This window comes from Nyctibius grandis, chromosome 9 (genome assembly GCF_013368605.1).
Source record: "Nyctibius grandis isolate bNycGra1 chromosome 9, bNycGra1.pri, whole genome shotgun sequence".
Taxonomy (NCBI): Eukaryota; Metazoa; Chordata; class Aves; order Nyctibiiformes; family Nyctibiidae; genus Nyctibius; species Nyctibius grandis.
The window spans coordinates 39,613,870-39,628,709 of record NC_090666.1 but is presented as its reverse complement, the minus strand read 5'-3'; the positions used below and the strand labels follow the sequence as shown (position 1 = coordinate 39,628,709).

Here is a 14,840-nt window from a genome sequence, read left to right as displayed (position 1 = left end):
GCTTTTGGATTCAAGAGGGAATTACATCTGCCTTAGGTGGAGTGGAGAAAGAGCAAGTGTTTATCTTGGTAAGATCCCAGAATGTTTAGGTGGGGTAATTAGACTTCTAGAAAGTCATTCAGGTTCATCCATGTATGAAAACCTACAAGGACATTTCTTGGGTCTATATTTCAGAAGGTTCTGCTAGTCATCATTAGTTAATAAAAAGAGAAGAAAGTCTCAGAAATGCCTCTTACTCTTTGTGTCTGGCCAGGAAGGTGTTGATTTAGCAGCATCAAGGTGGTCTGGTGGTTTTGTGAACAGACAGGATCATTGGCCATAGGTTCAGTGATTCGTACATGGAGAGCAGAGAAGGCTACAGCATACATTATTTAGAGCTGGAAGTACGGCAAGAAAAATGGTTCATGGCTTCTCACAGCTCAGCTCGTGGTAATTTGAATCTGAAATAAATTAATAGAGTGATCCTGTTTATGGATCATCAGCTGCAGAGGTATTATTGCAGAACTTGTGTCCCTATTCACTAAGAACACCTGTATGTAAAGCCCTGTTATAATTGTTCAGACATGCTGAATCAAACTTCTCTGTCTCAAAACAAAATAGAAAATATAAATATATGGAATGTCCCAATCATCATACTTATTCTTTTCTTCATCTCAATAAGGTTATTCTTTTGGAAAACCCTTGTGAAAGCAATCCACTCTTTTCAGTTAAAAGCCATTCATATAGCGACAAACCACTGTTCTTCCATTTATATCTGTATTCATCCATTTAAAGCTTTCCAGCTTACTTCTTGGATTTATAGCCAGCTGGCTGCTGGGTGTAATATGAACATATTCTGACTATGCATGAGATGTTTTGTCTCGTTTAACCCATAATTGTAATGTTCCCTCTAGGCCACAGCTCACCTGCAGGTATTTAGCATTGACTGTGCAAGTTCCCAGAGTCACGACTTGCCATCCCTTCATGTATGTACAATCTACTGTTATTAGAGAAAAGTCCAAAAAACCCCCAAAACTCAACCCCAAAACAAAACCTGAAAACCCCTCCTGGGACTGAGTTGGGTAAAATGAATACGTTCAAGATGGTGGGCCATAGCTGAGCCAGCTTGTGCGGGATCCGTGCCCACTTTTTGGCATTTACAATAACCTTTGGAATGACTTTGTAACACGAATGCTTTAATGGCAAGTGGGGAGGGGGAGGCAAGGCAGGGAAGAAGGAAGGACAGAGGCACTCTGTTTCTTACGAATGCTGGATTGCTGGTTTTTCCAAAGGTAGTCTGATAAGCCATACCTGTTTATTAGCAGATTTCTGCAGTCTTAGTGTGTCAAAGAAATTAATCAGAAGTGAAATTCTGAAAATTCTTACCTGAATTACTGAGCCATCAAGGATAAGCTTATATTCAAAGAAAGCATGAATATTAAAATTTGTTAGCATACTTTGGCTCTGTAAGAAATTCAATGTATTATTATTTTTCCTTTATGCGACGTTGCTGGGCTCTACGAGAGGCAATAGAACCATTAATTAATAGTAGTAGTCCTGGATAATGTCATAATAAGCAATACAACATACTAAAGCACATTAATTCTTGCCAGCTATCAGGAGGAACCTTTACATATTTTAAAGGCCCATTAGATTTGTTTACATACTCAGTGGAAGCTGGTATGCTTTGCTTCCAGTGGAACTGCCATTGGCAGGGGCTGAACCCGACTGCAGTACTTAACTCCGACGGTATTGAATTTCCCGACTGTTGTACGCAGTCAGTGATATATTGTCGCTACTTCAGGGCAGCCTGTCTCTCTGGGATAGCGGGTGCAACCCAGAACAGTGGAGTTCCCGAAGCTAGCGTGTCTGGGGGTTACTGTCATAAAAATGAAAATAACTGAAATTATATATATCAGAAGCAATTTTCCACGATGGAAAAGGTGGGCAAGGAATCAAAACGGTGCCTTCAGGTATATTACCCAACAGAACAACAATGTGTCGGGCTTTAAATTGCACTGGCAATCTGGAAAGGATTTTCTGACTGGAGCTATGTTAAGTGTTAATAGTGAAACCTGGGTACTTTTTCCTTTGATCTCTCCTCAAGCTCGTAGAGAATAATGGGATCAAAATAAAATGCCATTTATATGAACACCTTGTTCTTTTGATCTTGGCACAAAAAATTCTGTCTGCAGCTACAACTTAGCAAACAGTGCATCTGCTCCTTGTAGTCGGACCTTCTAGTTTATCATAACTTCTAATAAATGCTGTCACAGCCAATTTTTTGTGTGGTTCATGAACTTAGTTGTGATTTTTGCCCTAAGAGTCTTTAACTACGTTTTCAGAAGGTAAGCGGGACTTGTAAACTGTTGACTTGTGGTCAGTTGTCTATAGATACGTTGAATATATGATGTAAACGTTTGTATGCCACTACATTTCAAAGTACAACATTAGTTGTTCTTTGACCACTTGGGCAACACTGTTAAATTAGTGTACTCTGAGTAAGAGAGAACGTGTGGTTATGTGACCCCAAGAATAGTTGGGGTAATTGTGGTTATCATAGGTGCTAGGTTTTGGTTCCCTGCTTTTTCCCTCAGGAAGATGGTGTACCCCTGATGTCTGGGTGGAACCAAGCATTTCTCGTCATTGCCCATCTCTGCAGGAAAGACCGTAGGAGTGTTACTGCTGGTAGTTATGGATCCCCTTTGGTTTTATGTAGAGAACTACAAAACAGATAATCCATGGGTGAGCATGAGTACCTTTCAGCTCTGTTCCCTGGGGTTGATGGTCAGGAGTGTTTCTTTGGAAGTCATTATTTCGAGCACTTAAAGTAAAGCCGCTTCTTCGTGCTCTTTCAAATCTCTTATTAAGATTCTCCACCAAAGGCTTTGACTGCATGGAAATAGCTGAGCTGTGTTTATTGTGATGATTGATGGTGTCTCATTGTGATCCCTGCTTTGGTTGTCGTAACCTCCAAGAGTAGATGAGATGGCCACGAAGCACAGTGCCAAATGAAAGCAAATAAGCCGAAGTCCTGCAGTTCCCCAATGTCATAATTGCTGCTGTCCAGGAAGAGGGATTAGCGAGTATGAAGAAACACTAGCTAGGAGCGATCCAGCGGCCAAGCAGAATCTTGGGTGTCGAATGTCTCTCTCAAGCTTTGCATCCCACTGTAATTTATATTTAGCTCTTAAGCTTATTAGATAGGAACAGCCAGCTTGTTCTACACCATATGCAAGGAACACCGCTGTGTAAGTGCTGAGTAAATGTTTAGGCTCTTGCTGAAATGGCTGCAGTTGAGGTTGCCGCGTGTTGAGCTATCCTCCAGCAAGCTTTGTTGCAGACTTAGCTGGATCTCTGTAGTCTGGCAGGAGTATTCCAGAGAGCCATAACCACGGCTATAACCTATAACCCTATTCTTATAAAGTAGTACAGTATAATTCATTATATGCAATAAAGTACTTTGCTCTAACCAAGCTAGGCTGAGCACCAAAAGCACCGTGGATGTATTTGTGCAGTACTGCACTAGGATTAATACATCCAGCTGAGATCAGGACTCTGTGCTAATGCAGCCACTCTGCCTCCGGTTCTCCAGCTAATTAGTACGGAACTGCTGTGAGAAAGTTTACTGCTGTAGTTGTCTAGAAGGCAGATTTGTCCAACTCTTTAATTTTGGCAGAATATAATTCCCCATTCATCTTTTACTGGTTCTCGTTTCATATTGTCCTCACAGTGTCAGTGGTCCCTGAATTCAGACCTACCTGTTGCATCAGTTAAAGGAGGGATGTGGGACTTTTTGGACAAGGAGTTAAAGAGCTACAAAAATTCATAGTTTTTCTCCTTACCATAAAAATGTGACTGCCCTAGTTCTGTGGTTAGCATGAAACTAATCAGCTCTGTCGTGAAGTCAGTGGGATAGAAGTTAATACAAGGTAGTAAAGGAATAATAATAAAGTAAAACAGCAAAGTCCACAGTCTTTTATAACAAAAAAGTATGATCCTGTTGCAGTCTAAGGCCCTGCTGCAAATAGTATTTTCTGATGCCTGGATAAGTCCAATTTACATATATAGAAAGTGTATGAATAAAGCTATAAAAGTGGGCTCAGTATTTTACTTTTTTTTTCTTTGAAAGTAATTTGCTATTGTTCAAACTTTCAGCTTTCACTGGTTTTGTTTCCAAAACCCCAAAAGGAAGAGAAAATAACAAAAGTCCATAAAGGCAAAAGGGATATGTTCTCATTTCAGTTCACAGAATTTCCTGCCTTTAAACAATACAAATATATGCCCTTAGGTTTCTAACGTGCTGGAAGGATACCGAATCCTTGAAACAGATCAAATTAAAAGCAAGTCCACTATAGCAACAGCGAGTTTTACCAGCACGTCCCATAGATCTCAACAAGAATTCACTGGGTTTTAGCGATGTTGCAAAGCCTTACAAAATCCTAAACTGCTGACTCCATAAATGAATAAATGTTCAAAACCAGCAAGCAAATTCTAGGCTGAATTGGGCACCAATAAAATCTGATGCTTAATAGTTGTTCCCTACTCGTCACAGGCCCCATTTAAAACAATTTATTTAATAGAACTTTGAGATGTATTCACAAGCAGAATGAATGTGGACGTTCACTATGTAAAACCTTTTAAAGTACATGACTTCTCTTTATTACAGTTATATGTTCAACAGGCTGAACACGTTGCTCAGCACTTGGGATTGAAGGATGAGGACCGCGAGGGCAGCTCTCAGTAGTTGTCACCAGATAGAGCATGGCAGGTCGGGGAACTGGTGGCTTGGACATAGATGGAGGCATGAACTGAAGAAACTTCTTCTTGGTGTCTTTAAATGCTTTGATTTTGATTTTGTCATTTACCTTGAAATTCTCACGTGCTGACCTTTCTTTCACCTTTTTGACCTATTTCAATAGAAGCCTTGAAGGTACCATACTGAGAGTACTGCTTTCCATGATCATTTGGGCTGTATCTATAGGAACAATGTTCAGAGTTGTAGAAGCAAAGCGTTGGGCTGAACAGTCACGGTCAAGCTCTTTTCATCTCCAAGGTTTCTGATATTTTTTTTTTTTAATTATATATTTAGTGTAGTAATGTTCAAGATGACCATATCCTGCTACAGAGCGGGTGTTAGCTCAAGCTGTTCACGTCTGCGTCTCCTTATGGGGTAGGCACCATCCTTCCTGCTGTCCTCATGCAGATATGTCACCATGCTGGTAACTGCCAGCTCAGAGCCTATAAGGGTAACAGTGCTGGTTGTATTGATATTGTTTTCTCCTTTTTCCCAACAAACCTGCATATTCCTCTTCTTGTTTTACACCCTTTAATATCATAGGTAGCTCAGTGATGGGCCACATGTGTTCTCCAGGAATTTGGCAGCTCAGGCTCCCCGAGGAGCCCCCGTGATGTGCTAGCGTGGCTTTCTGCTACCCAGCTGCTGAAGGGCAGATTCTCTGCGATCTTAAATCAGCATCACTGTCATCCTGAAAAAGGGATGTCCAAGGTTTTGGGTTTTTTTTCCCCTCTAATGACACTGCTACTACTAGTAATAATGTTTTTAGAGCTTTCTGACAAGAACTTGATCCTTTTAGGGTGGAGCGCTACTGCTGTTGTAGTGCTGGAGATGGAGAAAGACTTTTGGTGTTTGGACAACGAGGCACTGACCCACGGGCAAAGTTGGGATTAAAACTCAGAGTTTCCTCTAAACGACACTTCCTAGCTGAGATACAAATGCATCCACATTTAAACTTCAGTTGTAGTGCAAGAAAAGTGCAAATAAATCTGCTATAGTAACACATTTTCGAATGGAGGTCAGAGCCTCTGCGTTACCCCACGGTCCTCAGGGCCAGAGGCAGTTGACTCGACCATCCCCTTTGAATGCCCTGGGGCTGAGAGAACTCTACAATAGCCCTGTGTTTTTCTTATTATTTCAATGTTGTATTGATGGCAAAATATGTTTTAGATTTTTGTGTGCATACAGTTATTTTTTTTTAAATTAATTTCTCTAGCTTTTTCAGATAAGGATTTGTTCAAGTGAAAGTAGGCTTCATTGTTTATTTATTCCTTGAGGTACCTGAGAAAGTGTTAAATAATTAAGGTGAAATATGTGTTTTCCTGAGAAACACAGAGAAGTTTGCATGTGCGCAGTCGAGTGAGTTATCAAAAACAGATGTCAGCAAGTGGAACGTTTTACATAAATTTATTAAAATCATTATTTACCTGTAAGTTATAAGAAGGGCTTAGCTGCACTAGTTTGTTGCCAATATGTACTGCCAATAATCTGCCAAAAAGCAGCTTGCTAGCAAAATCACTGCAATGGTTAGCTTATGCTTGCACAGAACATTACAACCCCGAGTCAAATGAAAACCTACTATAAACGAACTCTTTGATGGTGGATTCGCTGGAATATGCTATTGATATATGGTATACAGTTTATATGGATTATGTGTACTGTGCAAGAAATATGGGTGTCTATTAAGGGTAACTTGATCCATAATCGGTTAGGACAGTTATTGTTTTCAGTATTTGCTATGAATAAGATCACACAGTGACTGTTCAGTTTTAAAATACAGACAGTTCACGTGCAGCCCAAAGCACTGGCGTGCTATTTGTTCTATTAATACAGAAAGGCCATTGAAAATGTAAGATATCTGACATCTATACTTTTAAAGGCAACTTTTCTTCTAGGAACAATTTATACATTACATAAACTTATATTTTTCATCCAAGTATCATTTCGAGAATAGCAAGCTTAAATATTGGAGGCCATAGGGAAACATAATATTACGATAATGTTCTTTGGTGCGGTTTGGAAGGTTTTAGGAAACATTTGGAAGTATTTTTCTCATAAAGTCACTTAACTATTGAAGTGTTATGATAGCACTCCCCTTCTGCATTGCGTATGTTACAAAACAGCCAGTTTAAAGGGGACACCCATCCTATATATCCTGATTAGAAGTATTTCCACAAAACAGGAAATTATATGTTACAGGATCCTGGTATTAGTTTTAATTAAAAAAGAAAAAAGGAAATAAAAGGCAAGATGATTTAAGGTGTGATATCAGTTTTCAAACGCCCACTTCCAGTTCTGTTCAGCAAGAAGAGATACCGTATTGTTTGGCGCTATATGTGAAATTTGCATTTTCTAAATAAGCACTCGAGAGCTGAGCTGGTTTTTTTGCTGTTCAAGTAAGCACTAATAAACATGACCAATCCTTTAGGATCCTGAAGAACCTCAAAAAACCTTGCAATTCTCAGAAGCGTAACTTGTTTCCCTATAGTGTAATTCATTCTTTTGAACTTCTGCAGAAGCAGAACTTAAGTCAACAATTTCTAAATTTCTGGCAGTTGTTATCAAGGTGACTCTTAAGGCTCCAAAAGTATATCTGTTACCTTGCAGTGTCGGTGTAGCAGATCTGCACAGTCGTGATGTTTAATTATAGAGAAAATGACTTTTTTTTCTGAACTATCAATTAATTCATGTTTTCGTATCTTGTGCAAAATAATGCACAAGTTATTTTCATCTGCCTTATAAAATATGTATTGTAGTTCATTACTGTCTTTCTGAGGAGTTTTTAAATTATCACTGTTTCATTTGTTGAGAATGATGTTCTTAGAAATCATTGCACAGATTCTTACCTTTAGTGTTAAAGGATTTCAGGGAATTGAAGATGTGAATTCAGAAATATTATATTTAAGGTCAAACTCTGTCTCGCCTGAAGTCAGAGAACTTTGGCTTTGACTTCAGTGGGTCCGGAGTCTCCCTTCTGGTATTAAAAGGCAGAGTAATCACTATCTGATCCTTATTTTGCTGACCTAATATGCTTGAGATATTATTGAAGTAATTTGTCAGGAGTAAATATGTAACAAAATGGAATAATCCCAGAAGTACTAGATTAGGCTAGACGTGCTTTTGGCTGAAATGATGTCCAACGAGCAGCATTACAGAGGACTCAAAACCAGGAAAGCTCAGACTTCCAGGGATATGTTTGTTTTGGAGTAATTTCACCTGCTTTTGGTCCCGTTTTGCATAGTTTTGCTGCGGGCTTGTGTTTTGGAAAGTGGTACCTTTCCATGTATTTGGGGGAATAAGAGTTGAAGAACACATTATTTAAAACTCAGTCATCTAGGAGGTAGGCTTTGTGTTGCATCCTGAGCAGTAACCTCAATGTTAGAAATTCAGCTGTAATATTGAGGGGAAAGTCAGAGATAGGTTTGACCGTCCTCCTTATATTGAGGTACAGATATGGCATCTTAGAGAATAAACTGAGTGATGTTGAATCAGAGTGAAACTAGATTGGAAAGAGAAGTAAATGCTAAATCAAAGTGGGACATTTTGGCAGTGTCAAATAAGGATACTAGATATTGAGGGATTTTGCTCAGAAATTATTTTGAAAAATAGGTGGAAGTTATGGTTGGAGGAATCTGAGAATTACCCTGTTTCTCTTCTGCTTTCTTTACTCTTGAAATCTCTCCTCTCCTGCCTGTCTCATCTTCCTTCCCCACTCCAACGGAGTCAAAACCAACTGCCTGCGGTTGATCTGGATCCAGCCTCTCCTCGGGGAGCATCTCTGGATCCTGCCTGCTAATCAGGCACACCGCTGGAGTGACAAGGGCTGTTGCGTTCAGCTGATTTGTTGCCAAAACAGCAATATTTAGGCTGATTTATCAGAAAAAAGTCAGACCTCATGATATCCCTCCCTTGGCGTGTCTGTTGTGTAGATTACATACCACTTCTCTCTCTCTGGCCAGGATACGAACATTTGGAAGGAAGATATCCTGCTGCTGCTGTCAACTTTAGCTCTCTCCCAGGTTGTTATTCACCTTGTAGTCCCTCCTGCAAGCTGCTAACAGCAAGGTCTGTCACACACTTAATGTCCGAGGGCGAAATGTTCATCCTTAGCCTCAGTGATAGTCAGAACTTGACTGGATCAGACTCTGAGCATCCATGTCCAACTGGACGGGCTTTGAGCACAAGGTTGGACCAGAGACCTTCTGACCTCAGTGATTCCCTGAGTCTATTCTGTATTTCTCCTGTGTCGTGGAAGAGAGAAGATAGGTGATAGAAGGTAATGATCACATCTCAAATAATATTTCTGTACTTCTATATCCTGCAGTTTTCAAATGGGGAAATCAGTGTAAACCCTACTTATTCTATCCAGGAAAATATATATTCTGCTGTGGGAAGACAAGCTCTGCCACAGACCTTGTATTTTCTTTTGCCGTGCCCTTCCCAGTGCTTAATCTTGGCTCTGTTCAGTTTTCTTTCTGTTCTCTCTCTTTGCTCCTAATCCTTGTCCATGCTTATAAGCCCCTAATATTTATATGGCATTATCTGTGTTAGAGATTACTGCTGACAAGTAATCTCTTCCCTCTTCTGAATGAAGAATTACAACCATTGCTAAAGATCAGAAAGTATGTGACAACTTCAATAAACCCTAATATCAAATTCCCTAAATATGGGAATCTTCTTTTGAGCTTTTAGGTTTGAACTGTAGCACAGCTTTGGGACACCTGAGCGCACTCAGCTACTCCGTTTTGCTGTAGAGCAAAATGTGACAGTAGTTGCAAAGGAAAAAAAAATCAAGAAAAAAAATCACTGAACTGAGACTAGTCTCCCAGTTTTGTCATTTGTTGCAATCTTTTGAGAAGTAGGTAAATATAAATGCATCGGTTTTACTGCTATCAGGTGATTCATAACATTAAATGTAAATATAAAAACAAATATATACTAAAATAGTTGTTGTCTGTTCCAGTTTGGCCTCTAAAGAACTGCTTTCACGACCTTTTTTTTTCTCCTTAGCGTGGACAAAATTCTGCCTTCTCAAAAGGCTCAGAAATGTCCATGCAGCTCTGGTATTTGTACAGTGCTTGGCCAGTAATATATGTGCATGGCTGTATAGTTTTGCATATATTTGTAGTAATTGTGGGAACAAATTCAGTGTGGGAACAGGATAAATTCAAGGAAGCAGAAAGAAAGAAAATGCAAAAGTGGAATTTCCTAGTTATTGCAAATGGCAAAAATGACTGTTGGTCACAACCATTATAAGCCAAAGGGACTCCAGGTATTAGAATCACAGAAGCTCTCCCAGAACCTCTGTAGTGTTTTAGGTCACGTGAATTCTCCTAATAATATTACAGTTAGCAAAGACATTTGTGATCGTGTTTAAAGAAAAAGGAAATTCTCAGACAATGAGTTTGTTAAACTCTAAGTTATGCCATGACGGTGCATCAGTGACGAAGGAAACGTGGTAGGTCTAAAATGCACGTGCTCCAGCTCCAAGGCCTGGGGAAGGTTTCTGGTATATCTGACTATGGCTATCTCCTTTTATTTTTTTTAAAACTTTTTAATTGCAATATAATAACAAAAAAAAATTCCATTTCACTTTCAGAACTTAGTGCCATGGTCTAGTTGACATGGTGGTGTCAGGGCAATGGTTGGACTCGATGATCCCAGAGGTCTCTTCCAACCTGAGTGATTCTGTGATTCTGTGAACTATCTTTACTTCCAAATGTAACTACAGTTACAGAAGGTCCTGTTTTTATGAATTAAAATTCCTTTTTTTTTAGCTTATATCCACTTTTACAGATTATCCTTATCAAGAACAACTGTTCAAGCCAGTTCACAACACACAGAACTTGCCCATATAATTTGATCTAACCTAAACCAGCGCTCCAGTTAGTCTTTCTAATGTGGTTTCTATTCATTGAGCAGTGACATCATGGCCTTTCCATCCTTTTTCTTGTTGTTGTTTTTAATAAAACGGTGCACAAAGTGACTCTTAGTGCCACGAAAAGAAACCGAATCCCATAAGTAATTTTTCATTAGGGCAAATGAAGTGCTGTGAATAAACACATAGGATGTAACATGGCAACATGTTACAAAAGAGCTGGGCAAAATGCACGTCTGCTTCAAGTAAAAGTACATGGGTTTCCTCAGAGCGGGGTTTCATGGCATAAATGAAAAGAAAATATATAATATATAGATTGGGGAGTTACCAAAAATCTGTTATTCAAAATGGCAAATAGTTAAATTGAAACTCTGACTTTTACTGTATGGAATTTTTATTATATATGAACTTAGTTTAATTTTTAACCCACCTTTTTAACTAAACATCTATAGCCAGTATGCAAAAAGGGAAAGTTTTCAAGGCTTGCTCTTTTTAAAGTCTTCATAAAGTTTTAAAATTGAATGTTAAATGTGTCAGGGATCCTCAAAAATCTGAACAAATAAAAGGAAAATAATTTTGAAAGCTTTGAAAACAAGTCGTGATACTAAAATTAGGTATCTAAGCCTCTCCCTGATTGTTCGGAACTTTCAGTGTTTAAATATATATGAGTTATGCATAAAAGTAAAACATTTTCTGTGTTCTTTTAAATATAAGGGACAGTACTTTGTGAAATCTCTTGAAGGTGTTAATATTTGTATGCTTTGGTGATAATTTTTTCTGGAAAGTTTCACAAGATTTCACTACAGCAAGTTAATAATAACAATACAATCCTTCTCCCACATTAAAAATAGAATGCTATGGCATTTTTCTTGTATGACTAGTGTGCGTTGTAACTAAGGTTGAGAAAAATGGGGCATCCTTCTTGGTAACGAAATCCTACCGATCTGCTGTGGTAGCTCTCTAGCTTGTTTTTTAGAATCATAGAAGCATAGAAAGGTTTGGGTTAGAAGGGACCTTTAAAGGCCATCTGCTCCAGCCCCCCTGCAGTGAGCAGGGACACCTTCCACTAGTTCAGGTTGCTCCAAGCCCCATCCAACCTGGCCTTGAATGTTTCCAGGGATGGGGCATCCACAGCTTCTCTGGGCAACCTGGGCCAGTGTCTCACCACCCTCACAGGAAAAAATTTCTTCCTTATATCTAGTCTTTTAAGCCTATATCTGCTCCTGCCCCAGCTCTGCTATTCCATACCCAGCCTCTCTGAGGTTGCATCTTCTGAAGCTTAGACAAGGAGTTGAGAAACTCTGGTGATCTTTGTGGGAGTAGATACTGGCTCCAAATAAAACACTGGAGCACTTGTTTTTTCTCCAGGTTATAGACTTCTGGATGGTGATGTGGAAGTCCTGCAAGCCCTTGATGATTATAAATGACCGAGATCTGGGCAAGTACTGGATGGAGAGATGACTTTGTCTGGAATGTGGCAGAAAAGAAGAATTAATGTGAGTTTGGAAGAGGAAAAAAAGAATAGCTGGAGCAAAAATGTTCTGGAGAAAATGTAAACACAAAAAACGTGCTAGCTAGACATTGTCTTTCTCCAGCATGCATTTGGGAAATGCACGTGAACAGGTTTAGAACATTCCGTGTTGTTATTAGTTTATTTTCAGGTCATTTATTTAAGTGTCATAAAGAACATTAGCTAGTGGTTAGGGACTACAATATCCATTATATCATTCCAATCATGTGGACAAGTTTATACTACGTATGATTTACAATGGTCTTTCCGCTGTTAAAATTGTTATATTCAGGTACAACGTTTTATACAGGGTTGTATTTAGTAAAATCCAAGTGGCTGAGCACAGGGACGTCTTCCAATCAAAGCCCTAAAAATTAATGCTTTTACACGAACACCGTGGGTTGCAGCGAGAGCTGTTTATGGCTCTCTGCCTACATCCTTTATCATGTCTCCACTGTTGTTAGTAAAATATACAGAACTACTTTATGCCAAAACAATGGAAGTTAATGCAGATAACTTGTTCCAAAGTTAACCATCAAATAAATCTTTTTTTTAAAAAAACTGTTAAGTGAAATGGTGTTCTAAAACTTTTAAAAATTGTCAAGATGATGAATACTGTGTGTGTAATACAAGTAAATACCATGGAATTGATTGCACACACATGTCTTAAATAAAGGATATTAAATAGTTTATTCCAGAGAGAAATCGGTGAAGTTTTATCTAATATTATTAGAAATTCTGCAATGACGGATCAGATTTATAAGGACTGAAAACTAAGAAGAAAATCTCTTCAGAAATAGAAATGGTGCACTGAGTGGGTGATTGGCCGGGAGATTAAAGACAGGCAGGGGGATACAGCCTGCCTAGCTAGTCCGACCTCTCGCACATCAAGCAATTCTTCTTAACGGCAACGGTTTTTCAAAATCTGTTCGTTAAATTTGGTTTGGTAAATCAGTCCTCTCAATGCAGTCACAGACTTGGTGGTTTAGGGCAAATCCCTCAACCTGTTTCTCCTTCAGCTTTTCCCGTGCGTAAGTATATGAAAGTATATCCTCATGGGTGTGTGGGGTAGTTTAAAAACCTTGTGAAGTGATGTAAAATTCTGTTACAAATAGCAGTATATTGGTCTTGTTGGATTATCCCTTCCTTCCAGGCACGAGAAATAAACAGGTGATCTAAGACACACAGTAGCATCACTGAACATCTTGGGTACATGTCCTTACTTCAGAGGAGCCACCACCAGACAGTTTTAGGTCTATAATTCAGCTTAGTCTGTCAAAATACCAGATTAACTGTTGAGAGCATGTATGTATGGAGTAGCCAGAGACACAGGAATTCAGCCACACTGAATTTGTACTTCTATGCTCTGAGAATCTGAGGGTGGCTGAGTCACTGGGCTAGGAATGGTGTAACCCAGGCTCATTTGGGAACCTGTCTTGTGTATGGATTTGGAGGAGGCTGTTGAATGTGATTGAACTTTGTCTGGTTGTACCTACAGAGCAGCTCCAATGAGTGATGGCGAGCTGTGGAATAAAGGTAGATCTCGTAGTGATTTAGTCAGTGGCTTGAAGATGTAAACATCAAAATAATATGCTAAGGGATGGCAAGCCAAATGAAAGAATACACATGACATGGAGTAGTTACGCAGTGACTGACTTAGGAAAGGAGATTTAGGGGTTTGAAGAAAAATCCTCAAAGCAATAAGTCAAGAGTACAGCTGCAGTAAAGCTCACACGGTGTGTGCGTGTATGTATTTTTGTAGTGATTTTGAAGAAAAAGGGTCTTTTTGAATTTAAGGTGCTCCGTCGCAGGGTAAAGTGGATGATTCTGGTGTTCAGGAATATTTGTTTTGACAAAGAGCGGGGAGGGTTTGTTCACAGCCCAGAAACGAGCTGTGATGGAGTGAAACTCTGAAGAGCTGTGGAGGAGGTTGATAAAGTGGAGCAAGTGTTGGCTTTAGTAAACAGTTCAGTAAACAGGCTATAGCATGTAAAGATGTGGAAATTAAAAGGAAACGGAACATTTAAATGTCTCTACTTATCTGTGAGAACCATAATCACACTGAAAGGCATGTAAGTAAATAATATTTGAGTAAGTTAACTTGAGGTACAGGCAGGCGTTTTAGAGTGAGGATCCCATGGTGGCTGTGCGTGTAGTCCTCTTTGTGTTAATTTAGAAGGGGCATATTTGAATGAAGGAGCTTCACTTGAGTGTTTCCTGGGCAAGGACTGTAGTTCTTTACTATTTTAAATCAAATAGTAAAATTAGATTTGCATAAAATGTTACATTTCGTATATTAGAAAAATGAGTTCAGCGGCCCCAATGTAACTGTGCAAACGCATCCCGCTGTCGGGGAGGGATTTCTGCAGCGTGGACAAAAGTCTTGTCTGAACATCAGATGGAAGAGCCAGTGGCATCTAGTATTGTCTGTGGTACCTCAGGAGTGTCAGGGGCAGCTCTGCCTCAGTTTCCCCATCTTGATGTTCATTACTCACACCTGTGAAAAAACAGGGGGGTGGTTGCTTTTGTCCTGTGGATGGATGTACAGCTCAACCCTTTTCTCCTAGGTGTGGGGTTCTTTTGTGATTTGTGATTACTTTTTTCAGTTGGGCATTGTAGAAGTCAGGTATGGGTAGCTGGATAAGAAGATCCACTTCCATGTCGTGGTACGTGTT

At 39.4% G+C, this 14,840-nt stretch overlaps 1 protein-coding gene across 19 annotated transcripts in view; it reads left to right on the top strand.

Moving 5' to 3' along the window:
- The window catches only part of GTDC1 (glycosyltransferase like domain containing 1), a 217,474-nt gene that overhangs the window by 135,603 nt on the left and 67,031 nt on the right, over positions 1 to 14,840 (top strand). The gene's annotated exons all lie outside the window — the stretch shown is intronic.